The 27,695-nt window shown below is 36.9% G+C and overlaps 1 long non-coding RNA gene across 1 annotated transcript; it reads right to left on the bottom strand.

The window, feature by feature from the left end:
* Window positions 1-14: 14 nt before the first annotated feature.
* Window positions 15-27,373, bottom strand: LOC128549800 (uncharacterized). Its single transcript, XR_008367960.1, has 6 exons — window positions 27,024-27,373; window positions 22,861-23,077; window positions 4,155-4,405; window positions 3,564-3,740; window positions 861-981; window positions 15-57 (listed from the first exon to the last, which is right to left on the bottom strand). It is a non-coding gene; the product is annotated as an uncharacterized LOC128549800 (long non-coding RNA).
* Between the last annotated feature and the right edge of the window lie 322 nt (window positions 27,374-27,695).

The raw sequence follows: 27,695 nt of genomic DNA, 5'->3' as shown, positions 1-27,695 counted from the left end.
AAACAAATGTATTAAGTCACTATTTCTGTCTCCAGTCAAAAAGTATGTCAGATAATCCTGGAAAGAAATTTTGTAATAGTATTTTAGAGATGAGTACTTAAAACTGAAGAGGTTACTAAGTCATCTTATTAGCAATATATTTATATCCTGTAATGTACAATTCATTTCAAAACATTTTGCTTAACATCAATAAATGAACTGTTCACAAATTAACATTGTAGAACTCTTTACAATATTATTTACAGGCTTTCACTTGATGTAATATTCATAAAGAATACAATTTAAGAACAATTATAGCTGCCACTATTAGTGAGAAATGCCCAAGAGCATTTATTAATTTTATGCCAATTAATTCTAAAGTCCCTTCACTGATGGCAGATGAATGGACTGAGCAAGAAACATACCATGTTAACCTTTGACCTCTGCATGACCTTGACCTTAGAGCTAGAGGTCAGAATCTTGCCCATGACATGTTGTCTCTTAAAAAGGAATATTTTCGCTGATTAAACTCAAATCCCTCGATGAATGGCAGAGTTATGAACCCGACACGAAACAGACCCTGTTGACCTTTGACTTCTAAGTCTGACCTTGATCTTGGAGCTAGGTGTGTGTGGGTCTTGTGCATGGCAAACCGTCTCTTTATGGTATTTACGCCAAGTTAACCCTTATCATGCTGGACACGACTGAAACTGCCTTTGTGGCCAGTGTAGGTCATGATCAGCCTGAACATCCATGTGCCATTCAGCCAGTATTATTTTGGTAAACACTCCTTTTAACTGTTAATGGTAGACTACTAGAGTTCAAACTGAAAGAAAGACAGGTTCATTATAGAAATTTAGCAGGGTAAGGATTAAACATACTGTAAGGACAAATATTCCACAGGAGCCAACTGCCTGTCTGTTCCCATCAGTGCGTACTGCAGTCCATGGCTAAAATTCTTCATCTCTTTCAGTGTGTGAATCTCTGATCTGCATGTGCTGTCTGTAACAAAGCAAAATTCATCACTGATTAAAGTCAAATTGTATAAGTAAATGACCACTTTAACCAACCATTTATTATCAGTTCCTATTTTGCTCAGCATAGTATTACATGGCTTCTTATGTAATAATACATGTATGTAACAAGAGGGCCATGATGGCCCTATATCGCTCACCTGAGCTTAATTGCTTGCTTAAACAATTTTTATTGGCTAAAACTTCACTAACAAATACTTGGTGAATGGGTCATGGTAAAGATTATTTAAGATAACTACTGAAATCTGATTAAAAAATCAAACTGGTGGTACAAATTTCTTTGCTGTAGCTTCAAAAACAGGAAAGAAGGTCAGCAGGTCATTCAAAATGAATATTGAAATTTGTATCAAACATTATGCTTGTGATCCAAATTTCTTTGCCACTGCTTCAAAAACAAATAAATCTATGTAAAACAAGGGAGCATCCGAGTGTAGCTTATACTGACACCAGGCTCATGATTTGAACAATCTTGGTAGAGAACCACTAGAGCATAACAGATACTAAATATCTAAGCTCTAGGCCTTATGGGTTAAGACAAGATTTTTTAAAGATTTTTCCCTGTACTGGTCTATTTAAACCATGTGTCCCTAGAGCAGGGCCATCCATATTTGACCCCAGGGGGATAATTTGAACAATCTTGGTAGAGAATCACTAGATGATGCTGCATACAAAATATCAAAGCAACATGCCCTGTGGTTTTGACCAAGAAAAGTTTCAAAGTTTTGCTCTATAAAAGTCTATATAAACCATGTGACCCCTGGGGCAGGGCAATAGTTGACCCTAGGGGGATAACTTGAACAACTTGGTTGAGGACCACTTGATGATTCTACATAACAAATATAAAAGTGCTAGGACCTGTTGGTTTGGACAAGAATAATTTTACAGATTTTCCTTTCGGTTGCCATGGTTCTGTATGGAATTCAATTCTTTAAATAATTTTTAAAGAAGACCATCCAAGGAACATCCCTCAGTGTGAAGTTTCATCACAATTTGCTTGGTGGTTTAGGGGGAGATGTTGTTTAAGGAAAGTGTGGATGGACGCCAGACAGCAGACGGATGCACAGAACGATGCCAGACAGTGAGCAATCACAATAGTTCAACCTGAGCACTTTGTATTCAGGTGAGCTAAAAATACAGACCTGCAAGGGAGATATGGGATACTGTCAACATAAGTAAACAAGAGGGTCATGAAGACCCTGGATCGTTCACCTGAGGTATATGAGACACATGTTTCAAATGTCAAACTAATGCTAAAATATAAAGAAGGTAGGTCAGTAGGTTACATTCATGGTAACTGAAAGTCAGTTTGTGCAAAACTGAACATGTCATCCAAATTTCAAGGCTTGTCTTAAACAACAAGAAAGTAGGTCAGTAGGTCAAGGTCACAGTAAAATGATCCCTGATCACATGGGGTCATCAGGTAATTATAATTAAACAGTCTAGGAAATATGATCTGAAAATTTTTAAGTATCTTTTTTCCTGTATAACTCATAATTTTAACAAGTGACCCCCAGGACAGGGCCTCTTTTCACTCCAGGGGCATAATTTAAACAAACTTGTTAGAGATCCACCTGGCAATGCTACATACCAAATATCAAAGGCCTAGGCCTTGAACTTTCAGACAAGAATATCTTTATTTTTTTTCCCCTATATAAGTCTATAATAAACTTGATATCCCTAAAGCAGATCCTCTTTTCACCCCAGGGACATAATTAGAATAATTTTGGTAGAGAAATACTAGGAAAGGCAACATACCAAATATCAAAAGCATAGGCCTTGCAGTTTTGGGCAAGAAGATTTTTAAAGTTTTTTTCCTATATAAGTCTACGTAAATTGGAGACCCCCTGGGGCAGGGCCTCTTTTCATCCAAGGGGCATAATTTGAACGATTTTGGTAGAGGACCACAAGGCAATGCCACATACAAAATATCAAAGGCCTAGGTCTTGTGGTTTTAGACAAGAAGATTTTTAAAGATTTTTCCTATGTATGTCTATGTAAATCTTGTGACCCCAGGGCGGGCCTCTTTTCACCCTAGGGGTACAATTTGAACAATCTTGATAGAGGACCATAAGATGATGTCATATGCCAAATATCAACGCTCTACCCATTGCGTTTTTTGACAAGAAGATTATTAAGGTTTTTCCTTTCGGTTGCCATGGCAACCAGAGTTTTTGAATAGTTTTGAAAGGGGACCACCCAATGATCATTCCTGTGAAGTTTGGTGTAATTCTGCCCAGTCGTTTTCAAGAAGAAGATTTTTTTATAAAATGTTGACGGATGCACGACACACAACGCAGGACGGACATTGAGCAGTCACAGAAGCTCACCATGAGTCTTTGGCTCAGGTGAGCTAAAAAGACCCAAGGTGCTAGCTCAGGTTAACAGGATTAGCTCAGGTTAACAGGATTAAATCTGAAAGAAGATTTTTTTCTTGCAATTGTTTTTTTATCAGCTTCTCCTTGTTGTAAATGTATTAAAAAAATCCCTGCTGGTCTATGGATTTTTTGCATTAAGTATTATTGAGGTATAATAACATAAGTTAACCCTTACCCTGCTAAATTTCTAAATTGGACTGGTCCATCATTCAGTTAGGACAATACCATTTTTTATTCGAAGGGGTGTTCACTGGAAATTTACTAACTGAAGAGCGTACAGTTTAGACTATGATCAGCCTAAGCATCTTGGTCTGCAATGGTCGCAAAGGCAGAATCACTTGCCGCCAGCAGGCTAAAGGTAAATAAATCATCACACGTCAATTTTCTCTGTACATTTCATTACCTGCTTCTGACATACAGTGCAACCTCTGCAGAGCAACACCCTTTGGGAAATGCAAATATTGACCTCTGTTGAGAGGTTGTTGCTCTATAGAGGTTAAATTGATAGTAAATTTCCGCTATGGGAAAATTTGATGATGCTGTTGTGGAGAGGTTTTGCTGTAGAGAGGGCCGCTCTGGAGAGGTTGCACTGTATATCATTCCTGATTCACTTAATATCACATTTACAACTGTTCGTGGAATGCTTTTTTTCTATTTTTTTTTTTTATCCTTTTGACTTTGATAAATCTTATGTTAATATTAATAATATATAGTATATACATGTATATCTTGGGAAATGAGACTCCAATAAACTATCTTATCTCACCTGTCATTTTCAATACGGAATCTGATACAGATGATTGAAGCATACAGGAATGACATAGGTTTGGTTGTTTGTTGCCAAACTGTCATAATTTACGTATACCTTCACAGGTCAATGGACATGTCTCCATTACTTCCATTCATGGAAAACGTTATGGTTCTGTCTCTCACACTTGCTACTTAAAGTACCAAATGATTGTTGCTGACATCTACAGGCATTAAGTATACAATGTATCTGTACTTTCTAAACTGCACCTAAAATACAAACACAGATTGCTTAGTAAGATGCTTTGACAGGTCAATGGAATATAAAATCTGTTCTAAATGTATGTCATTTCAATTCTTCGAAATCCATTGTTACTACAATTTTTAATCTTGCATACTTGAAAAATGTAAATAAAGAGTAAAGAAATTATGTCCCTTAAGTCAGTTTTACCTTCATTATTTTCAGTGTCGGTGAGAAGTATGCTCGGTCTTCAAGCATGGTATTTTCTTCTATACAAGGATAGTTTTACGCCTTGAAAGTGTATCAAGTGAGCACTACACTGATGGCACAGCACTGTGTGCGTGTATTCCAGTTTAACGCCTTTTTCAACAATTTTTCAGTCATATAAACGACATTGTCTACTTGTAGCAGTGAGCACAATGCTCAACTTTATAGTGCTGCCTCACTGGAATATCACGCTGTAGACGCGTGACAGGATACCCCGCCCAGTCACATTATACTGACACCGGGCTGACCAGTCCTAGCACTATCCCCTTAATGCTGAGCGCCAAGTGAGGAAGCTGCTAGTACCATTTTTTATGTCTTTGGTATGACGCGACCGGGGATCGAACCCATGACCTCCCGCACTCAAAGCCGATGCTCTAACACTAGGCTACCGAGGCGGTTTTGCCACTGCATTAAACCATGCATCAGGTTTATCACTGGTATACATTTGGCTTATTATTTACATGTATTAGGTAATATCTGACATTGAAATTAACAAGGCAGTCAGAAAGACAGCTATATCCCTCACCATTGTTATAGATAGTGAAAGGGTTGATGGTATTGAGTGGAAGCACTGAGGTTGTTAAGTATATTTTATATTCCATGATGATGACATTCATGAATTAAAAAACCTTTTAAGGGGGTTTAGGAAATACTGAGCTCAAATCTTTGACCCCTAATTGTGAACTTGACCTTGAACCAACATGGCCGACACGAGTTCTGTGCATCGTCTTGATAAGGTGATCATTTGACCCAAGTTTCATGAAAATCCTTCAAGGGGTTTTGGAGATACAGAGGGAACACATAGTGTTACAGAAGGATGGACAGATTCAGACCATTTCTATAACCCCCCACCACTTGTGGCGGGGGCTTAAAAACAAGAGCTGTCACAGGAGACAGTGCGCTCAACTATTTGGATGCTGGATAGTGAAACTGGGCACATCTGAGGAAACTAGAGCTGTCAATGGAGTATTTAATGACTCCAATTGTGGATAAAGATATTGCACAATAGCCTGAGCCTATGTCAAAAATATCAACTTAAAGTAATAAGAGAGGTAAAGATAAAATGTATCAAAACACTATATAAGGATATCCTAAGCAAAAAGGGGCATAATTCATTAAATCAATCTGGCTGGTTATTGAACCTAAGTGAGATATTATGCCCAAAGCAATTAGGATAATAAGTGATAACCCAGTGAAAACTGTTCCACTAATAGATAATTATACAACTTTTTTACAGACGTCACCTTACCACTGATGTTTCCATAATGCGTCCCATCTTATGAAATGTGTATAACAACTACTTTTCAAGCCCGAAGTAAGCCATTGTTCAAGCTACACACATACTACATTTTACAATAGTCTGCACAAAACTTATTAAAAATGTCCTAGTCTCTGACAACATTTCACATTTAAATTTTTGTGTACACTTCTTTTCCTAATAGTAACAATAATTTATTCATGACTGATCTATGACTGCCTTTTCCAGTGGAGGGAACTTCCCGATCGGGAAATCGGGACTTCCCCTTTTTTGTTACTATATTAAGACTATTTTTCTTGTTCGGGAAACAAAATTGCTGCTTTTTAATAGGGTCAGAAAAATTGATCAGTGCATAATGATATTCAAGTTACAGAGATAATGATAATATCAGTGTACACAAGAAATGTTGTTCTATAATTCTACTGTTCAGAATTTTTCTAAATGGTCTTGTTATTTTTTATTTGTCATCCGAAATAAGCATATTTGCTCAAAAGCCTGCATTTCCCGAATTAGAAATGCAACTTCCTGATTTGGAAATGTAGCAGTTTACTGTTTTACTCTTGATTTCCCATTCATCACTGTTGCATATCTTAATTCTTTTGCCTGTACAAACAACTCTCAATTAATTTGTAAATTGCTTCATTAGACTGGTTATTTATGCTCTCTTGAGTTAGTCTTTCAGTGGATGGTACATACACAGGACCTCTGCCATATTACCTGATGATATTACATTGTCAAGATTAACTGTTATGAGATATGAAACCAGAATCAAATTAATGTCGTGTAACTGGCTTGTGCTATCTGTTCCCTTTTGGTTGTTACAGATAACCTTTCTTCCTTAAAAACTGTCTCCATATAAAAAAATTCATTTTAAAACTAATTAGTTTTTGTATCCAAATAGGTTTGATAATGATCATTAGGTTGCATACTTAACACTTCATGTACGGTATATACTAGACTAGCTCCTAGACTATGATATATATTTTTTACATTTTTATGACTAAATGTAGTGAACTGAGCCAGTCTATATTCTATGTCCAATAGACTAGCTCCTAGACTATGATATATATTTTTTACATTTTTATGACTAAATGTAGTGAACTGAGCCAGTCTATATTCTATGTCCAATATCATAGTCTAGTACAATCCGAAAATTCACAAACCTGATTTTAGGTTTGTTATCAATCAATGTCAAGAACTGACCACAGCCTAACTGAGATCAGTGGTTTACTGCCACATATTTATGTAACTCATTCATACCATCTGGTAGCAGGGGTTTACAACTGCAGGGGTGAGCTGAGTTGAAATTTTATCAGAAATGAATTTCATTTCTCTGTACTTGGTACTTGAAGTTAGATTGGAAAATCTGAAAGATACACAATTCCTATGGCTTGTCATAAAATGGACATATGGAATTAAGCTGTAATTGAACAGAAAAGGAGTAGAACAGGTGCCCCCACCCCGAACTGCTAGCGGAAAAGTTAGCATTTGGGTGGTTTTCAAAATAATGAAGCAAAAGTGTGACATAGGGGTTGAAAATTCAAACTTATTTGTTAGGGTGGTCACCTATTTTTTATGATAGCAAATACTTCAGATTTAAAGGAAATAACTCTCGGAAAGTGTTGAGAAATGCCAATAAGAAAATATTTCAGCCTTTAATTCGAAAGTTCAGTGAATTTCCCGTAAGATGGGTGATAAATGTTGCAGTGTTTTATGACAAGGAATTATGTATAACAGTAATTTTTTCAACATAAATGATAAGTAATGGGTGTATGTGTATGGTTTGAAACTTATTTACTCAAATGTTTGTGGACACTGGTTTTTAAAATCACAATTTCTGCACAAATCTGACATGAAAATAAAACTTTACCTAGAAAAATTGTTGCTAAATGCAAAATAACTAACATATAATTATTAAACCTATTTTTTTCTCTCACTTTGCATGTTTATAAACCACATGCCAAATTTCAAGAATGTCCAGTAATTCTAATTTCTAGAATTGTCAACTCAAAATTGAGTTATTGTACAGATGCACAGGGGACACATACTAAAAATCAGTGTAATATTTATCCATTATTAGTTTTCTATTCATAAAAAGACTAATGGTGATCAACTTTAGTCAAATCCTATTAAAAAATTGATTTATTCCACAAAATAACTACAAAATTGAAAATTTTCACTACAAAACATGAAAATTCAACTGAATGTAATGCTTTAAAAGAAAAAATAAGTGACTTTATACATAACTAATACACTGAAATCATTTAGTTTACATGCAATGCTTATTCATAGTAGACAAATGACGAAATGCCATGCATGATAAAATGGAATAGTAAAATTCATACATACTTTATAATGTTACTAAAAAGGGTGCACAGGGGACAAATTGTATCAAAATATTTATTCATAGAATATGTTCATGGTAAGTAAAATTCTTTTAACTACACAATATTTACTAGTGAACATTAGATATTTAGGTAAATTTAAAGAGCTTAAGAAGCAATAAAATTGATGTATCCACTTTTAAACTTGAAAATTGGCAACTTCAGAAATAAATGCAAACAATGAATTTTAAATTGTCCAGGGTTTCTTATATAATGCTAAATTATCAAGTAATGCCTAAATTTTGCTTTCACACTGTTAAGAATATAGAACTGCCACCACAAATTACAGTAATGCTATGAAAATTGATATATGTCAAAAAAGGGTGCACAGGGGACATCACTTTTGGCTCTGTGAATGTTTAACAGTCAGTAATATGTGAAGTTGAATGCTGCTTTTGTATCTGTTGTAACTCCCTTTCAAGGAAAATAAAGTAAAATCCCATTTTATTTAAAGAATATAAGAAATCTGACACTTAACAACTGAAAAGGTGCACAGGGGACATTTTTAGGTGTATAGACATCCAGCAAGTTTCTGAGAAAGTTGATTTATTAAAGAAAAAAATCATACTGTGTCTTCACAGCTGAAGGGATAAGGATCTTAGAAAAACATTAAGACTTTAGAAAAGTAATAGGGTTATGAAATTGTAGTGTTCAACATTTAAATTTAGTATTTTTTTCACTATTTTTTGTGAAGGGGGTACCATCACAAGATGTGAAATATTGGTAACAATAAGATGTAGGTAATGAAAAGAAGTATTTTATTTAAATGTGCAGAGTTTAAGTTACACGAAAAAGCCAAAGCTGTTACAATAAAGCATGGTTTTAAAAAGTAAGCCACAGTTGAAAACTATACTTCATGTAAAATGTCACACTTTTTTGGGTGCACAGGGGACAAAATTAGCTATATAATTTAATATAACTTTAAAACTGTTTGATTCATTAAGCTGAAATTGCACACATTTATTGACTACATTGATTTGGATATAATTTGCCCCAAAATGCATTCTAAAGCTAAACTGAATTAAAGTAAGGTGAGAGAAAAGAAAAAGCTTCATTATTTTGAAAACCACCCATTTGCGATATTTGTATGTTAAAAGACGGAATGTACATATAATATAGTGGTATCACCTCTTGGTGCAAAAATGAATATCCAGGCTCAGGGCTGAATGAATGCATATTAAAGTGTTGTATTTGAAGGACAGTGAAACGTAAGTACAGACACATAAATCTACAATCTTGCTCTGAGAATATTTGGTCAGAATGTTTTCATTTCTTCTTATCCTGTATTCTGTTAGTTAGAAGGTATATGGCTTTTCTTAATCTAATGCAGGTGTCACATTAATTGGAGGAGTTTTTAGCTTTAAAAATCTGTATGTAAATACATAAAAGCACATTTTGTTCATCAAAATTGGTAAAAGTCTCATAGTTAGAAATACATTTAAGCTTATAATTCTTGAAAGTTTCTTATTTGTGCAAATTTCGCACGTTGCATACTATATTCTTCAGTTAACTCCAAATAGTTATGTACTTCTTTACAAATCAAGAAAGACCTGTATAATCTTTGGTAAAGATTAGCAGAGCTAAATGTTTTTAAAAGGAAAAATTAATTGATATGTAAAAATATATGTTAACAATTTAAATAGAGACATTTGGTTTCAAAATGTTTATGGTGCTGAAAAGGAAACTCTACTTATCTCTTATAATGTACATGCATTTGTTCAATTTATCGCAGGTCTTTTTGCTATTAGTTGATAAAAGTATAGTTTCATGGAAGGCTTGTTCAATTTTAACTTCAAAATGCTTAACACCCACTAACAAGTAAGCATTTGATTTTCGGCACAAAATATTTAGCATTAGGATGTTATCTTTATACCTCCGTCCTTTCATTTGAAAAATGCCACATGCCAAATGCAAAATATTTAATGCCAAATGCTAAATCTTAAACATTGAGTCATACTTGTCAAATGCAATGGCAAAACAGTACTAGTACTATGGAAGGATGGTGCGCCATGCTAATTACCAAATGCTAAATGACAAATAATTTACTAAGATAATAGCATTTAGCATTAAATAATTGGTATTTAGCATAAACCGATTGGCATTTAGCAGTAAAATAGACATTCGGCAATTAGCATGGCGCACCGGCCCCCCCATATACAAAGCTGAATGATTACATGTATTGTCCGATGTTGGCATGACATGGTAGATCATGCAAGTGCTTCAAATCAGACTCATAAGACATGATCCTTATTTCATAAAATCAATGGAAAATTAGCATTATCTTTCAGAAATAAACATTATGTATTTGAAATTTTGTATTTATTATGAAAGAGAGAATATCGTATTTAGCTATTAGCATTAGATATCTGGCAAGTAGAATGGTGCACCAGCCTTCCATAAATGCATCGACCTTAAATATTTTTGTTATTTATCAATCTTTGTTAAGAACATTTATCATCTCTTTTTTGTTTGGTGCTGCAGTGACTGCAGTAAGGTGCTTTGTCACTGAATAGAAACCATTTTTGCTGAGACTTGCGTTTCTTTCAATTTTGGTACAGCTTTCTCATAGTTTTGTCCAGATACACGAGTTTAGACTGCTTAGTACAAAAAGTCTGCGAAAGTTCCTACACAAACTATTAACTGGCTTTCCGATGGGACAAAAGTCTCGGTTTTATAAACACCTTTAAACAGTTTATAAGGTAGCAATCATAATCTTCTTTCTGCCACATATTACACAATGCAGTTTCTTTATCATTTGAATAAACTTGAACTCAACAGTATTATCTTTTAAAATGTGCTTTTAATAATGGCATGCAGTAAGAAACTTTTAAAATCCATTCTTCAGTTTCAGAAATATACTGATTATAATAATTCTTTAAGTAAAATAAACATATTATTGTATAACTAGAAAATGCTTTTGTAAAAAAGCGCATGTCTCCCCCAATGCAAAGTCCTATAGGCAAGAAGTCAATAGGGGTCAGGAGCGAAAGTCAAAGAGACACTGATGGTTGGCTGCAATAGGGATCATCTACTTGGCATGTCCAGTCATCCCGCTAAATTTCAACACTCGTGGCCTAGTGGTTCTCAAGTCACTGTTCAGGCTCCTGTGACCTTGACCTTTGATCAAGTGACCTCAAAAAAATAGGGGTCATCTACTCTGCATGTCCAATCATCCTATTAAGTTTCAACATTGTAGGTCAAGTGGTTCTCAAGTTATTTCCAAAAATGATTTTACATGAACAGGCCACTGTGACCTTGACCTTTAATAGACTGACCCCAAAATCAATAGGGGTCATCTACTATGCATGTTCAATCATCCTATGAAGTTTCAACATTCTGGGTCAAGTGGTTCTCAAGTTATTGATCGGAACTGGTTATCAATGTTCAGGCCCTGAGACCTTGACCTTTAACGGAGTGACCCCAAAAACAATAAGGGTCATTTACTCTGCATGAACAATCATCCTATGAAGTTTCAACATTCTGGGTCGAGAGGTTCTCAAGTTATTGATTGGAAATGGTTTTCCATGTTCAGGCCCCTGTGGCCTTGACCTTTAACAGAGTGACCCTAAAATCGTTAGGGTACGTCTACTCTGCATGACCAATCATCCTACGAAGTTTCATTCTGGGTCAAGTGGTTCTCAAGTTACTGACCGGAAATGGTTTTCAATGTTCGGGCCACTGTGGCCTTGACCTTTCACAGAGTGACCCTAAAATCGTTAGGGTACATCTACTCTTTATGATCAATCATCCTATTAAGTTTCATCATTCTGGGTCAAGTGGTTCTCAAGTTACTGACCGGAAATAGTTTTCAAAGCTTCGGGCCCCTGTGACCTTGACCTTTCACAGAGTGACCCCAAAATCGTTAGGGGTCATCTACTCTTTATGATCAATCATCCTATTAAGTTTCAACATTCTTGGTCAAGTGGTTCTTAAGTTACTGACCGGAAATGGTTTTCAATGTTCAGGTCCCTGTGACCTTGACCTTTAATGGAGTGACCCCAAAATCGATAGGGGTCATCTACTTTGCATGTACAATCATCCTATGAAGTTTCAACATTCTGGGTCAGGTGGTTCTCTAGTTATTGATCGGAAATGGTTTTCAATGTTCAGGCCCCTGTGACCTTGACCTTTGACGGAGTGATCCCAAAATCAATAGGGGTCATCCACTCTTCATGATCAATCATCCTATGAAGTTTCAACATTCTTGGTCAAGTGGTTCTCTAGTTATTGATCGGAAATGGTTTTCAATGTTCTGGCCCCTGTGACCTTGACCTTTGATGGAGTGACCCCAAAATCAATAGGGGTCATCTACTCTTCATGATCAATCATCCTATGAAGTTTCAACATTCTGGGTCAAGTGGTTCTCTAGTAATTGATCGGAAATGGTTTTCAATGTTCAGGCCCCTGTGACCTTGACCTTTGACGGAGTGAGCCCAAAATCACTAGGGGTCATCTACTCTTCATGATCAATCATCCTATGAAGTTTCAACATTCTGGGTCAAGTGGTTCTCTAGTTATTGATCGGAAATGGTTTTCAATGTTCAGGCCCCTGTGACCTTGACCTTTGACGGAGTGACCCCAAAATCAATAGGGGTCATCTACTCTTCATGACCAATCATCCTATGAAGTTTCAACATTCTGGGTCAAGTGGTTCTCTAGTTATTGATCGGAAATGGTTTTCAATGTTCAGGCCCCTGTGACCTTGACCTTTGACGGAGTGACCCCAAAAACAATAGGGGTCGTCTACTCCAGCAGCCCTACAACCCTATGAAGTTTGAAGGTTCTAGGTCAAATGGTTCTCCAGTTATTGCTCGGAAATGAAGTGTGACCTACGGATGGACGGACAGACGGAAGGACGGACGGACGGACGGACAGGGCAAAAACAATATGTCTCCTGGGGGAGACATAATAAAATATTTGCAAGAGGACGATCAAGATTTCAAAGAAGCAAAATGGTTTATTGTAGATGATAATGGCTCTTCAGTTATCACCATTAAAACTCAGTTAGGAAACAGATTTGATCAGCAGCATAACACTTGACCACTAGCATGATGTACCAAATTATCCACGGGTAATCAAATAGCAATAGGTGCCAATCATCCCTCTGAGAGCATTTAGGATGGTACTAGACTGATAATTTCAACATCATTCCTCTGTGAAAATCTCTAAAATAGACTGGCTTTTGTCTCTATGAAATTAAATTTGTCAAAAAAAAGGAAAAATGTAGAAATATATTATTATCAGTCTAGCGGCTAGTCTAGGTATATACAGCTGGTTTGGATTTTTCACCTTTTACATCAATGTATGTATCCCTCTGCAGAAGTGATGTTATTGTTCTTAATGACCTCCCTGACATATGGTAATGATCCAAAATGAAATATTTTCAGCATCTGCCAAGATTTGTTATTATCACGACAGAGTTTGGCACAATTTAAAGCTTTTTTATGACTTATACATAATCAAAACAGCAAGACTTTTTAAATAGGGTTCAAAGTTTAATAAAAATCATGTCCATTTCAAAGTGACCTTAAGGTAAAACAGCCCAACCAAGTTCAAAAATATATTTTGTGTCATCCCTTTAAGTTGTGCTGTTTAGTTATAAACTTTCAATACCACGGATGGAGTCACTACATTTTGTCATGTATAAGCTTATTTGCACATATGGTAAACTGTCACACAATACCGAGAAATACCCAGTGCCAACTCTATTTTGGTTTCTTGTGACATAGAATATCTTTAAACACCAGCTTCTAAACCATTTCTACGATAAAGTACAAGTCTAACTGAATTGTATCACTAACACCAGTGACATGACTGTGTACCTGCGTTTGCTCTTCATAAACCATATTTTACAAAATTGTACAAACTTTTATATAACTCAACCATTAGCTACTATACAGTCAACATTTAGGAAATGTAATGTAATGTAATGAGACAGTTGTTAAATAACTGACAGAAGGACCTTATTTTGCATTCAGATTAATGACAAATTTACTCTGTGCAGTTTCATACTGAATTAGGTTTGAAATAAAAGACAAAGGTGCTACTAAGTAAGAGTTACATAAACTGTAAATATGTTCAATTGCAATGCACTTGTTAAATAAACAAGGCTTAGTGCTAATTTCTGAAGTAATGCCCTCTAAAAAGGCAATAATAGCTTTACTCCACTTCCATTTATATACTTTCAAGTTGAACTGCCATAACAAATACACATCTTTGTACATGGAAGATACTATTTTAGAGTTATCTGTTACAGATTTTGCTTCTGATTTTCCAACGAGGAGGGCAAGATCTTCTTTTCCAGACCAGACAGAGATCTAGACCGAAAAAAAGGTTTAATATATTTAGACATCATCAACTGGAACAAAATACCTTAAATATTTTACCCAATACTAAAATAATCCCATTAAAATGCTACTTTCATCAGAGCATATATTATATTCTATAATTCTGTGGTCTCATTAAGCCCTTTTATTTGCTTATATGACCACCTGTTTCAATGCAAAATGTACACAATACCACACACCGTAAAGTACCATGTACATCTGCCATATCTGCAAAATTCATAATAATCAAATATTCTAGATGGAAACAATTGTTTCATATCTATGTCATTTGATTTGATCAAACCTGAATGATTTTTCATCGCAGATATCAACACCTAGTATTCATGAATTATAATTACTTTTTAAAAAAAATCTTGGATGAAGAAAACAGATTTAAAATAGAATTCAATCAATAAAAAGTTTTGAGGCAATACGAACAGACCCTAGTAAATTATGGTTTGTTTTTCTCAAGAAGATAAAACATGTATATAGCAAAAACAGTCGTACAGAAAACAGACTTCTTATTTCAGCTAACAATAGTATGATCTACATTTTCTATATCCCCACAAACTGATGTGAAGGATTTTAATGTTGCTGCTGACCTTACGTCCCGAAATCTTGTGTGTTGAACTCCTCTCACACTATAAGCCTAATTTGCTATTTTGCTTCATACTTTCACAAATGAGCAAGCTAGATATGCAGATAAAGGAAGCTATTTTTACTGCAGTTATTGCCTTTTGATGTTTTTGTTTGCTATACTGAATGAAGAGAAAAGTCTTGTGTGTCCAACCTCTTTCATGACATTAGCATGATTTGCATCAAACGTTCACAGATGAACAAATCTGATGTACAGATGTCCGTAAAGGAAGGCTTGTTTTCTGTGAATGTTTTACTGCAGTTATGGCCCTCTGATAGTTTTTGTTATACAGACAGTATGAGGGGCATGGCATCTGTGTCTTTTGGACACAATTCTTGTCCTATGTAAGTTTGTATCTCCATAACCATTGGTTGGAATGGATTGAAACTTCACACACTTGCCCACTGTACAGGTTTTGTAACTCTTGCTTTTTTACAAAATTATGTCTTTTTTCAACTTTAAGAGAATTTTTTTCTTAAGTTTTTAGCTCAGAGCACTCTAGTTTAAAACAGGTTAATAATCAATGCACAAACAGACTGAAATGTCAATGGCTTTTGAATGCTATGTTTCATTTTTCATACCAAATGAATGACTGGTCTAAGCAAGGCCGTCGTGGGCGGTCTGGCCGGTCTGGCCATAGCCGGACCACTTTTTTGGCCGAGCATGACCAGTTTTTTTTTGCATAAAATTTCAGCTTTTGCTTAGATTAAAAGTGCCGAAATATTGCCTTGCTAATTATCCGCAACGAGCGGTATATGTCACAATTGTCCGCGGGGTGTGAAAACTTCGGCACACTTCGTGTCAAAAGTATCGACCCTGCTTGATTGGATTAATCATAATTAAACGCTTATCTGATATATCTTTAATCCGGTATGATCTAAAGGGCGTTTTTTTATAATCTATAATAATTGATTTGATTAAAAAAAAAAATAGTCGTATGTTTAAAAAAATTGGAAAAAAATGTGTTTTTCGTGGTATAATAAAACAAAACTAACCGAAAGCTAATTTCTTCTTATTATTTTGAATAATCTTAAATAATTGCTTTAAATCAAACAAGAGCTCGTCGAACACGAAATGCCCCCCTTGATGCATTCAGTAATTGCACAAGGAACAGAAATTATCTGCTCACTGTAAACACAAATTCCATTTCGGAACACAAAACTATGCAAGTGGTCCAAATTTGAAGCCTGTACCTTCAGAAATGTGAAAGTAGGTCACTAGGTCAATCTCAAGATCAAAGTTCATTTCAGTACACAAAACTATGCTTGTGGTTCAAATTTGAAGGCTGTAGCTTGAGAAATGTGAAAGTAGGTCACTAGGTCAAAATCAAGATCAAATTTTATTTTGGAACAAAAAACTATGCATGTGGTCCAAATTTGAAGCCTGTACCTTCAAAAATGTGAAAGTAGGTCACTAGGTCAATAACAAGGTCAAAGTTTTTTTCAGTACACAAACCTATGCATGTGATCCAAATTTGAAGGCTGTAGGTACAGAAAAGTGAAAGTAGGTCACTAGGTCAAGATCAAAGTCAACTCATGTCAAGGTTCATCTTGCCACACAAAACTATACATGTGGTCCAAATTTGAATGACGTAAGTTATGAACATGAAGATTCTAAGTTTTTCCCTGTATAAGTCTATATGAACCATATGACCTCTGGGGCGGGGCCATATTTGACCCGAGAGGGATAACTTGAACAAACTTGGTAGAGAACCACTAAATGATGCTACATTACAAATTACCAAAGCCATAGTCTTTGTGGTTTGGACAAGAAGATTTTCAAAGTTTTTCCCTATATAAGTATATGTAAACCATGTGACCCCCACGGCGGAGCCATATTTGACCCTAGGGGAATAATTTGAATAATCTTAGTAGAGGACCACTAGATGATGTCATATACAAAATATCAAAGCCCTAGGCCATGTGGTTTTGGACAAGAGGTTTTTCAAAGTTTTTTCCTATATAAGTCTATATAAACCATGTGACCCTAGGGGTGGGGCCATATTTGACCCTAGGGAAATAATCTGAACAATCTTGGTAGAGGACCACTAGATTTTGCTACATACCAAATATCAAAGCCCTAGGCCCTATGGTTTTGGACAGGAAGATCAGAAACCATTTAACTGTTCCTGGCCAATGTAACCTTGACCTTTGACCTAATGATCTCAAAATCAATAGGGGTCATCTGCTGGTCATGGCCAACCTAACTATCAATTTCCCTGACACTAGGCCCAAGCGTTCTTGAGTTATTGCCTGAAAACCATTTTACTGTTCCTGGTCACTGTGACCTTGACCTGTGACATACTGACCTCAAAATCAATAGGGGTCATCTGCTGGTCATTACCAACCTCCCTATCAACTTTCGTGACCCTAGGCCTAAGCGTTCTTGAGTTATCATCCGGAAACCGTTTTACTGTTCAGGGTCACTGTGACCTTGACCTTTAACATACTGACCTTAAAATCAATAGGGGTCATCTGCTGGTCATTACCAACCTCCCTATCAACTTTCATGATCCTAGGCCCAAGTGTTCTTGAGTTATCATCCGGAAACCGTTTTACTGTTCAGGGTCACTGTGACCTTGACCTTTAACATACTGACCTCAAAATCAATAAGGGTCATCTGCTGGTCATTACCAACCTCCCTATCAACTTTCATGATCCTAGGCCCAAGTGTTCTTGAGTTATCATCCGGAAACCGCTTTACTGTTCAGGGTCACTGTGACCTTGACCTTTAACATACTGACCTCAAAATCTATAGGGGTCATCTGCTGGTCATTACCAACCTCCCTATCAACTTTCATGATCCTAGGCCCAAGCGTTCTTGAGTTATCATCCGGAAACCGTTTTACTCTTCAGGGTCACTTTGACCTTGACCTTTGACATACAGACCTCAAAATCAATAGGGGTCATCTGCTGGTGATGACCAACCTCCCTATCAACTTTCATGATCCTAGGCCCAAGCGTTCTTGAGTTATCATCCGGAAACAGTTTTACTATTCAGGGTCACTGTGACCTTGACCTTTGACATACAGACCTCAAAATCAATAGGGGTCATCTGCTGGTGATGACCAACCTCCCTATCAACTTTCATGATCCTAGGCCCAAGCGTTCTTGAGTTATCATCCGGAAACGGATTGGTCCACATTCCGACCGACCGACCGACAGACATCTGCAAAACAATATACCCCTCCTTTTTCAAAGGGGGGCATAATAAAATGCTTACGTACATCTCAACTATATAAAACTAGAAAATGCTTTTGTAAAAAAGCACGTGTCTCCCCCAATGCAAAGTCCTATAGGCAAGAAGTCAATAGGGGTCAGGAGCGAAAGTCAAAGAGACACTGATGGTTCGCTGCAATAGGGATCATCTACTTGGCATGTCCAGTCATCCCGCTAAATTTCAACACTCGTGGCCTAGTGGTTCTCAAGTCACTGTTCAGGCTCCTGTGACCTTGACCTTTGATCAAGTGACCTCAAAATAAATAGGGGTCATCTACTCTGCATGTCCAATCATCCTATCAAGTTTCAACATTGTAGGTCAAGTGGTTCTCAAGTTATTTCCAAAAAATGATTTTTTATGAACAGGCCACTGTGACCTTGATCTTTAATAGACTGACCCCAAAATCAATAGGGGTCATCTACTCTGCATGTTCAATCATCCTATGAAGTTTCAACATTCTGGGTCAAGTGGTTCTCAAGTTATTGATCAGAACTGGTTATTAATGTTCAGGCCCCTGTGACCTTGACCTTTAACGAAGTGACCCCAAAAACAATAAGGGTCATTCACTCTGCATGAACAATCATCCTATGAAGTTTCAACATTCTGGGTCGAGAGGTTCTCAAGTTATTGATTGGAAATGGTTTTCCATGTTCAGGCCCCTGTGGCCTTGACCTTTAACAGAGTGACCCTAAAATTGTTAGGGTCATCTACTCTGCATGACCAATTATCCTACAAAGTTTCATCATTCTGGGTCAAGTGGTTCTCAAGTTACTGACCGGAAATGGTTTTCAATGTTCGGGCCCCTGTGACCTTGACCTTTCACAGAGTGACCCCAAAATCGTTAGGGGTCATCTACTCTTTATGACCAATCATCCTATTAAGTTTCAACATTCTGGGTCAAGTGGTTCTCAAGTTACTGACCAGAAATGGTTTTCAATGTTCAGGCCCCTATGACCTTGACCTTTAATGGAGTGACCCCAAAATCGATAGGGGTCATCTACTTTGCATGTACAATCATCCTATGAAGTTTCAACATTCTGGGTCAAGTGCTTCTCTAGTTATTGATCAGAAATGGTTTTCAGTGTTCAGGCCCCTGTGACCTTGACCTTTGACGGAGTGATCCCATAATCAATAAGGGTCATCTACTCTTTATGACCAATCATCCTATCAAGTTTCAACATTCTGGGTCAGGTGGTTCTCTAGTTATTGATTGGAAATGGTTTTCAATGTTCAGGCCCCTGTGACCTTGACCTTTGACGGAGTGACCCCAAAATCAATAGGGGTCATCTACTCTTCATGACCAATCATCCTATGAAGTTTCAACATTCTGGGTCAAGTGGTTCTCTAGTTACTGATCGGAAATGGTTTTCAATGTTCTGGCCCCTGTGACCTTGACCTTTGACGGAGTGACCCCAAAATCAATAGGGGTCATCTACTCTTCATGACCAATCATCCTATGAAGTTTCAACATTCTGGGTCAAGTGGTTCTCTAGTTATTGATCGGAAATGGTTTTCAATGTTCAGGCCCCTGTGACCTTGACCTTTGATGGAGTGACCCCAAAATCAATAGGGGTCGTCTACTCCAGCAGCCCTACAACCCTATGAAGTTTGAAGGTTCTAGGTCAAATGGTTCTCCAGTTATTGCTCGGAAATGAAGTGTGACGTACGGACGGACGGACGGACAGGGCAAAAACAATATGTCTCCTTGGGGAGACATAATAATATAAACTTCGTTTCTATCTACTCTAAATTCTGAAACCGTATGCTTAACTCGTTGCTTAACGTATTGCTGCAAAATGGACATACCTGAAATTCCAAAACAACCTAAGACATTTAAATTTCCGAAACGCACCTTTGGTCAGAAAAATCCGGTAAACATAAGTTTTCAGCCTTTGTGGTTCACTAATAGATCATGGTTGCATTACGATGAAACTAATGACCTCGCTTATTGTCATGTGTGTGTATGTTTGCTCACATAGACGGCAAGTTGTCAAGTTCGAATCTTGATAAAGCCTTCATTATTAATGCCACCGCCTGATGAGACTCACAGAGGGGTCGAAATAGTTGTTTTCTTTTGTATTGGCTGACACTCAGAAGTGAAATACATCAACATTCATTGGGCAAATGTCGGATAGTTATCCTTGAAAACTGTTATAAAATTGCCTGAAAATCTTAATGGAAAATGCTTTCAAGATGCAAGGAAAACGTACTTACGGGCATCCCAAATCTTAAAATTTTCTCGGGGGAGACCCCCCAAACCCCCCCTTACAAGAGGGGGAAACCCCCTCTCCTGCTCTCCCCACTCTCCTGCTGTCAGCACTCGCGGGACGCCTTCGACGTCCCATGGCCGGACCACTTTTTCGAACCCGGCGACGGCCCTGCTAAGTTCTAAAAATGCAAATAATGATTTCACTTCTTACATTAGAAAAATACTCGGTGTGATGGCAAAAAACCTGTACTAATCGCTTTAAGATAAAATTTACATTTCTACATCATTTGAAAAGGAAACTTGATTATAAGATCACCCAATTATTTAAAAAACAGCAGTTCGGACCTGAGAAAATTATGGTAAATTGTATATAAGCTGCAACTATAGCAACTTTATCACAGCATTTGCAATGTATGTAATTCTGTTATGACAGTGATCTTTATATCAGTAGTTATATTGCTATAAATTATATTTGCCCATCATACCAAGACTCTGTTTGTGTTTCTAAGCTGCTGTTGTTGAGTATTGTTCATCTGTGCAAATTCTATACAATGGCATCAACGTACTTCAACGTACAATCGACTTTGTATATTTCACTTGTTTCTCCGTATTCCAATACTTCCGGCATAGCTAATATTTCACAGAAAATAAATGAAATGGGTTCCACTTTATTTTAGCAAAATTATATCCAGCACTTTTGGAAGCCATTTACCTTTCCCAAACGGGAAATTGCATTTCTAATTCGGGAAATGCATATTTTGCACTAAATCTAAGTAGAAGTGCTAACTTTTGAGGACAATATAAAGATAACAAGAACATTAAAACAAATTCTGAACGGCAGAATTTTAGAACTACATTTCTTCTGTACAATGGTACCATCAATATTTCTGTAACTTGAAAATCCTTAAGCAAGGATCAGTTTTTCTGACCCTATTAAAAAACTGGGATTTTGTTTCCCGAACGGGAAAAAATGTCTTAATATAGTAACAAACTAGAAATGTGTCCATGGGACACAGATGCCCCCACTACATGACATTAAAATGACAATTTTTTCCCAGGTCAGGGGCCAAAAATGACAATTTTTCCCAGGTCAGGGGCCAGAACTCCTACAATACTGAATGAATCCGGATGCGAAACCCCAGGTGCACAACTGCACATGCTGACCAACATTCCTGTAAACTTTGATGACTCTAGGTCAAATACTTTTGGAGCTATGCACGGCACAACATTAAAATGACCAATTTTTTGCTAAGTCAGGGGCCATAACTCCTACATGACTGGATGAATCCGGACACAAAACCCCAGGTGCACAACTGCACATGCTGACCAACATTCCTGTAAACTTTGGTGACTGTAGGTCAAATACTTTTGGAGCTATGCGCGACACAACAATAAAATGACCATTTTCTTTACTAAGTCAGGGGCCATAACTCCTACATGACTGGATGAATCCGGAAGCGAAACCCCAGGTGCACAACTACACATGCTGACCAACATTCCTGTAAACTTTGGTGACTGTAGGTCAAATACTTTTGGAGCTATGCGCGACACAACATTAAAATGACCATTTTTTTTTACTAAGTCAGGTGCCATAACTCCTACATGACTGGATGAATCCGGACGCAAAACCCCAGGTGCACAACTACACATGCTGACCAACATGCCTGTAAAGTTTTGTGACTCTAGGTCATATACTTTTGGAGCTAGGCGCGACACAACATTAAAATGACCAATTTTTATAAAGTCAGGGGCCATAACTTCTACATGACTGAATGAATCCGGACGCAAAACCCCAGGTGCACAACTACACATGCTGACCAACATTCCTGTAAAGTTTTGTGACTCTACGTCATATACTTTCAGAGCTACGCGCGACACAACATTAAAATGACCAATTTTTACAAAGTCAGGGGCCATAACTTCTACATGACTGAATGAATCCGGACGCGAAACCCCAGGTGCACAACTACACATGCTGACCAACATTCCTGTAAAGTTTTGTGACTCTACATCAAATACTTTCAGAGCTACGTGCGACACAACATTTTTGGAAGGACGGACGGACGGACGGACGGAAGGACAAGAGCAAATCTATATGCCCCCCCCCAAATGGGTGGGGGTATAAAAAGGGGGAAGTCCCGATTTCCTGATCAGGAAGTTTCCCCCACTGTTTTCTATACTTACATTGTTTACAAATTCTTTTCCCTGGTCAGTGAGTTCACAGCACCACATCTAGAAAAAGCTTTTGGAAGCACTTAACAACATCTGAGGCTTTGATGGAATAAGAAATGCCTCAACCCACTTTGTGTAATAGTCTGTTGCAGTGAAGATGTAAAGACTCTTGACTAGTTGTGAAAGATCCTATCAGGTCAACTCTAATCAGTTCAAAAGGAATTAACACCTGTAAACCTATGAAAATGTTTGGTTCATCTATGCTGTTAATAACTATAGGTTATTTACTTTGTATGTGGATATATGCATGAGTTCTGCAGTGGTAATATTGTGCGACTTTAGGAGCGCAATATTATCGGCGAAGAACGAGTGCATATATCCACATACAAAGTTGATAACCTTTTTATTACATACCCACTGTCAAATAATTGATTTGTGTCTAAATTATCGTTCTGTAACGAAAGACTACGACTAAAATTTCTCCGAAAATGCAATGAACAAATCAAACTGATGCGTATTAATATTATCCCGCGAAAAATGACATCAACTTGTTGTCGCAACGTGCGCATGGACGCCATGGACGTCACGCGATTCTTTCCATTACAACGTTAATAAAACATTCCATGTCCGATATGAAAACGTTCTACGTCATGATATGGAAAAATATTACACGATCGTTGTCCATTGAAACTCAATAATTTTAGGTATGTAATAATGAAGTATGTCTATCTGTTTTGATTTTTACGTTAAATATGACCAACACTACAGATGAACAGTTAGTTAGAGACACTACCGGTTCTTCATCTTGTCAGACACAGGCATCCATGCATTAAACCTCAGTCCAAAAGACTGTAAGTAATTCACATGTAGTTGGTCAGCCCCAAGTATCAAATATGCAAATCGGAGATAAATAAGTAACAACTTTATGTATAGTAGATGACATATTTGGCAGAGCCAATTTACAATATGGTCCACTGTATAAATATGTACAATAAAAATGATTATTGACAATAATGAGAGAAAATATTACAAAAAAACATGACAAAGTTATGATATGATCCATAACCACAATTACAACACAAGCAATATGAACTGAAATAAAATTATATACATGACTATTATTAAGTAAAATATTCTAAGTAAAATTAATGACATACTGTGAAACCATTTAAATTCGCTGGCATGAAATTTCGCGCAAACGTGAAAAAGGACTGTTTCACGCGGGCTTTGATTCGCACATTTTCAATTTTAGTAATGAAAAAATAATAGCGCGGTCTTAAATTCGCGCATTGGTCCTTGCACGAAATATGCGAAAATTCGTCCTACGCAAAAAATATGATTTCACAGTACTGCAAAATCATTTAAATTCGCTGGCATGAAATTTCGCGCAAATTGTAAAAAAGGACTGTTTCGCACGGGCTTTAATTCATGCATTTTCAATTTATAAATGAATTTTTTTTTAAAAAACTAGAGATGCTTTTGAGAAAAGTGCATGTCTCCCACAACTGCCCCTATGAAAAATGTCTAGTGTCTCTAGATGGCTTAGATGAGTGGATCCAATTAGATGGTCTGGACGGGTGGATCCAATCAGTAATTCAAGGGCCATAAATCAAAAAAGCCTAGGCGGATTTGGCTAGTTATCGAAATTAGCTAAGGTCTTATGGCCAAACACATTTTGTTCAAGTTTGGTGAAGTTCGGATGAGAAATGTTCGACTTAGAGAGCGGACAAGAGTAAAAAGGCAGATTTTTCAGTAATTCAAGGGCCGTAACTCCAAAATGCCTGGACCGATTTGCAGGGCTCCGGAAATTTTGATAACTCAATCGGTCCGAAACGAAAATCCTGACATCGGCGCTACCCCACCCAACGCATTCCCAATATTACATATTTTGTAAAACGTGATAGGGTAAAGAAATAAGCATGTCATGCATTAAAACTGAGTTACCAGTCACCGCGCGTTACCATACAATGAAGACAGTTATTCAGTGTTATGTGTGATCGTTACTTTGTTTAAATTTCGATGTTTTTCCGAGATAATACGAGGCATTGACACCGTGTGCGTAACTAGTCTAAAAGCCAACGCACGTGACTTCGATACCGTATACACGGCAGATACTTTGTGATGTTTCCTCATTCTTTGACGGAATTCTATAAAATACAATGCGTCAAAGCGAGTTACACGACACATATTCTCTGCTAAACAGCCTCAGTATTTATAGAATACTCTGCCGCGGACCGAATGTGTACGTTATTTGAACGCTGAGATCGAATTTCCCGCATGTATAGTACCAAAACGTCACGCGGGTTGGCCACGGATATTTCATTTCACTTACGTTGTACTTCAATAACTTATTGACAATAAGCAACTACATTTTATAAAGTTATATGTTCTCTTCTGATGTAAACAAAATTTCATTTTGAAACGTTTTTTAAAAGACCGATTTGATAAACAGTGCCACTCCGGTGTTGCAAAGACGATTTTCTGCATTTGTTTCAACTGGAGCCCCAACAAATGAATCATGTATTTTTTTCAAATCAAGTAATTATAAAAATTATTTTTATCGGTTTTCCGTGTGATGTCTCATTAAATCTAAGACCTATAATGTACAATTATAGCTCTTTGATTAAATGCAGCGACCATTTGTTTGTTACCGTGATCAAACAGCCTTTTGAAATAAACCATCCGTCGGATTCTAAATAAAAGAAGTGGGTCCCCGTCGAAATGATTTGGATCCAGTCAGAAACGTTAGGAAACCAGTCAAAAATGTTTAATACACCGCAGTCGGCTGTCTGCAAACATTAAAGGATGTGCCGCGCGAGCACTGATTGCGTCACGCGCTAATTACGGACCGATTATCAAAGTGACAATCAGACCGATTGACACGTTTATTGATTATCTGAAGGTGCGACCAACAATTTCCTACTTGGCAGGTGATGTGTATTGAGATATCAGACCGAAATTTATACTTTTCCCCATTTTCACGGGACCGATTTTTTTCGTTTTTTCACTTCACGAATCGGTCTGAAAAGTCAAAAATCGGTCCAAAACCGACAAACCGGCAAATTTCCGAAGCCCTGCCGATTTGGCTAGTTATCGAACTTGACCGAGGTCTCATGGTCAAACACATTTTGTTCAAGTCTGGTGAAGATCGGATGAGAAATATGGACTTAGAATGCGGACAAGAGTAAAAAGGCAGATTTTTCAATAATTCAAGGGCTGTTTCTCCAAAATGCCTGGACCGATTTGGCTAGTTATCTAACTTGGCCGAGGTCTCATGTTCAAACACATTTTGTTCAAGTTTGGTGAGGATTGGATGAGAAATGTTTGAATTAGAGTGCGGACAAGAGTAAAAAGGCAGATTTTTGGTAATTCAAGGGCCATAACTCCAAGACGCCTGGACCGATTTGGCTAGTTATCGAACTTGGCCGAGGTCTCATGGTCAAACACATTTTGTTCAAGTTTGGTGAGGATTGGATGAGAAATGTTTGAATTAGAGTGCGGACAACAGTAAAAAGGCCGATTTTTGGTAATTCAAGGGCCATAACTCCAAGACGCCTGGACCGATTTGGCTAGTTATCGAACTTGGCGGAGGTCTCATGGTTAAACACATTTTGTTCAAGTTTGGTGAAAATCGGATTAGAAATGTTCGACTTAAGAGTGCGGACAAGCTTTGTGACAGACACACAGACACACACACAGACTGGAGTAAATCAATATGTCTCCCACACCACTGTGTGGTGGGAGACATAATAATAATAGCGCGGTCTTAAATTTGCACATTGGTTCTAGCATGAAGAATGCGAAAATTTGTCCTACGGGAATAAAAATGATTTCACAGTACACAAATAGTCTGCACATGTAGGAACTTTTAAGAATTTGTTAGATGGTATTTTCTCATAGTAATTTTGGTTGCAAAAAATGCCAGTGAAGGTACGACAAGTCTTGTGCTCTGCAGCAATAGCCATGCTAATCAGACTTATCAATCTAATCAGTTCACTTCTTATCAATATGACCATTTTGTGTCGATTCGCCGTAAAACCAACTCACTCACTAAGTAAACCAACGTACAACAATGTCATTTGAATATAAATAATCACAATGTCACCTATTTTCCCATAAACAGCAAGATGAAACCCTGATTTATTGTTGCTGCTTTTAAATTAATGTTCAATTACCTTTATTTGCTGCAGTTCAGGTTTCTGTGCTGGTTTAAGTGGATCTGACTTCTTGCAGGTTATACATCACTTTACCTAATGAAAAAAATCAGAATATGAAATAAAATCAAAGCAATTTATAACATTTATTTTTCTTCAATTTCAATCTCTAGTTCTAAACTTTAAACTTTCTTAACAGATTAAATTTGTTGAAACAAATTCTCAGTTAAGGTCTGAAATGGAGATTAACGTGCTTTAATATTATTCTACTCCAAGATTAAGGTTCTTGTCAAGTCTTGAGACCACCCCTCGAGTGAATTTTTGTTTTAGTTTTTTACACCACATATACCTTGGTTTATCATATACAATATACCAAACTATTTATAATAAGTAGAAGAAACTTTCACGACAGGTTATATTTTATTAAACAGCACATTTTGTCCTTTATCACATGTACTTTGATTGTTCATGTTCTATTTTGTAGAGGATATCCAGCTTCTTTTTCGGAAGAATTTGTCATTACTTTTATGAGAACCAAGTGTCTAAAATACTTCTCCAGGTACTCCGGGTGTTGAAAGTGTTACAATGTACATTTTAAAAAATACAAAAGTTGCAAAATGAAAGTGAAAGTTACATTATAGAGCTGTCAAAATGACCAAAACCTGCAATATTTTAAAAAATATAGCAGTTAAT

The sequence above is a fragment of the Mercenaria mercenaria genome, chromosome 16, assembly GCF_021730395.1.
Source record: "Mercenaria mercenaria strain notata chromosome 16, MADL_Memer_1, whole genome shotgun sequence".
In the NCBI taxonomy this organism is placed as follows: domain Eukaryota; kingdom Metazoa; phylum Mollusca; class Bivalvia; order Venerida; family Veneridae; genus Mercenaria; species Mercenaria mercenaria.
The sequence above is the reverse complement of the archived record's forward strand: the minus strand, read 5'-3'. Positions and strand labels throughout refer to the sequence as shown.